The 2,728-nt window shown below is 46.0% G+C and overlaps 1 pseudogene; it reads left to right on the top strand.

Annotated features, from left to right (window-relative positions):
- The first annotated feature begins 1,095 nt into the window (after positions 1–1,095).
- On the top strand, positions 1,096–1,370 carry LOC143394645 (cytochrome c oxidase subunit 7A2, mitochondrial pseudogene; annotated as a pseudogene).
- Positions 1,371–2,728: the final 1,358 nt, after the last annotated feature.

Genomic DNA, 2,728 nt, shown 5'->3' on the forward strand with positions numbered 1-2,728 from the left:
AGCCTGCAATCCCAGCATCTGGGGGGCTGAGGCAGAAAGAGTGTGAATTTGAGGCCAGCCTTAGCAAATTAGCAAGACCCTCAGCAACTTAGCGAGATGCCATCTCAAAAAAGTACAGCGAAAGGACTGGGGGTATGGCTCCATGGTAAAGCATCCCTAGGTTCGATTCCCAGTACTCAAAATAAACAAAGAAGAAACAAAAACAGAACTGTTAAAATGGAAGAAAGAAAGAAAGAAAAGAAAACCAGTAGCTACAGTAATGGGGGGATCTCATTGGTACAAGACAGGGACTAACAGATGAGTCTGGAAAAAAATAGGCTAGTTTGGGTGGAGAAGCATCCTTTAAGTCAAAGCTAAAATGTTTGAAATCCATTCTGTAGTCCCTGGTCTCCAAATGGGACGCATTGTAGAGCTGAATCAAGCTCAACTATTAGGATCCTGGCAGAAATTACTGGAATTTTAATTTTTTTAAGAAATAAGAGATGTGGCTTCATAAAATTTAATATACACATTGAGAATGGGGTCCAGACTTTTTTAAGTTCCCGGAGAACTTGAAACAAATTATGTCAATACCAAGAACTGTTATTCTAACTTCCACTCTGCCAGGATTTTCTTCTTTCCAGAATGTCGATATATCTTTGCAATGAGTGGTTAGTTGGGTGACATAAAATTTTAGGGATGGTAAATACACCTTAGGAACACCTCATGCCATCTAGACTCAACTTTCCCCTGTGACCTACATGAGTTTCTAAGGCAAAGGAGTCTCCATTAGGAGGGATACAGCCACCGCCACCACCGCTGAGGCCAGTCCCCCTCCTGACAGGCATGAGTAAGGGACTCTACGGGCACACACAGTCTCTGAGGCCTGCACATAGGCTTCTGGGCAGGATGATGGCATTTCTCTTCAGAAAGGGGCCAGGTGGGCCCATTAATCGAGATAGCCAGCTCTGTTGAACCACCTAGTCCTTGTCACAAAGAACCCAGTTGCCAGATTGGAGGAGTTTGACCTATATCCTGTCACAGGCTTCAAGAAACAGGAGCCTTTTCGTTCTTGGCGTTCCGTTGCCGCGGTTGGCGGGCAGTAAGTGAGGCAGGATGCTGCGGAATCTGCTGGGTTTCCGTCAGATTGGCCAAAGGACCATCAGCTCTGCTTCCTGCAGCCATTTTGAAAAGAAAGTTCCAGAGAAACAAAAGCTGTTTCAGGAGGATAACGGAAATCCAGTGCATCTAAAAGGTGGGGTAGCTGACATCCTGCTGTATAGAGCCGCCATGATGCTCACTGTTGGTGGGACGGCCGATCCCTGTATCAGTTGGCTATTGCCTCACTTCCCAAGAAGCAGGACTGTTTACAGTCGTCTCAGAATCATTAGGTTCAGTTTGAGTCAGCTCTTTATAGACCAGTGAGTGATCTGATAAATAACTGAACTCTTCTTGGGGATCAATATTTACTGACTTGTACTAACTGCCACCAATAAAACAGTCTTTACCATGAAAGAGAGAGAGAGAGAGAGAGAGAGAGAGAGAGAGAGCCTGAACTGAATTGAGCGGAGAAAGGATCCGTTGAGTCCCCTGGGGATAAAGTTTGAGCTGTCCCTGAGAAGACAACCTGGAAACATGAAAGAGCATTTCCTTCCCTGTGCTTCACCAAAGAGGGCACAGGCTCTTCCTTTCTGCCTATCTCTTTGAAGAACTTGGGAGGGGAAAAATGAAAACAAAAACAAATGACAGCCACCACGGCCACTTTTTATGACCACAGATGGAGTTGGGGGCAGGGGCAGAGGAGAGCACACTCTGCCTGGCTTTCCCAATTCCACATCATCTGGGCCTGCTTTGTGACTAGATCTTACTCCCCACATGGATTCTTCATTCCAGCAGCGTCTGTTTTCTTTCCTCAGAGAGATCACCCAATTCCATTCTTTGCTTTTGGTTGAAATTCCACTCAATGTTGGCCCTCATGAGCCTTCATCTCTTTACAAAGTGTCACCCATTCTGCTACACCCACCCCCTCTTCCTTCTCCTGGTTAGCCAGAGTCACACTGAAGCAGGGCCCCCTTGTATGTTTCTCTGATTCAGGTCTCACCAGCTGACTTTCTTGGGAGGATGTGTCATTATGTATTTCCATAGAAATGAGTGAGCAAGTTGGAGAATAAATAATAACTCATTCCTATATGAAGATCAAGATCTTGGGAAATGGAGTCAAACTGAATGAGGGGGAGATGACGCTCATGGTTCATGGGGGTCAGAGCTTATCTCAATTGACCAAGAGTTCTGGGTCTTTATAAGAATTCTGGCAACCCATACAGAGCTGGGGCATGGTCTGTGCCTCCAATAACGTGCAAATAATCCAGAATTCTATATTTGCCCTGCAAAGACGAGTTGAACTCTCTAGATCTTGGAGTTTTAAAAAGCACAGGGTATGGTTCACTCATAACTGGAAGCATTGGGAAGGGGCAGAGCCAAGGCAGAACTGTCCAAGTGATGTTCTCTGTCCACGTGGCTTTGGTGGGACTTCTGGGGCCGGATGCCAGCACAGACATGCCCTTACACCAGCTCACAGTGCCTGAAGGAAGCACCAACATGAAGTCAGCTCTAACACTTTCAGAAAAAAAAAAACTCTGGAGTCTTAGCCAACAGCAGGCTGGAATATGTGGGACCCCGAAGGAGGCCACAGTTTAGCATCCTTTCATCCAGAGGAGGGAAAAAAATTCCTCCTTTCTCATTCCTTCCC

This window comes from Callospermophilus lateralis, chromosome 3 (assembly GCF_048772815.1).
Source record: "Callospermophilus lateralis isolate mCalLat2 chromosome 3, mCalLat2.hap1, whole genome shotgun sequence".
In the NCBI taxonomy this organism is placed as follows: domain Eukaryota; kingdom Metazoa; phylum Chordata; class Mammalia; order Rodentia; family Sciuridae; genus Callospermophilus; species Callospermophilus lateralis.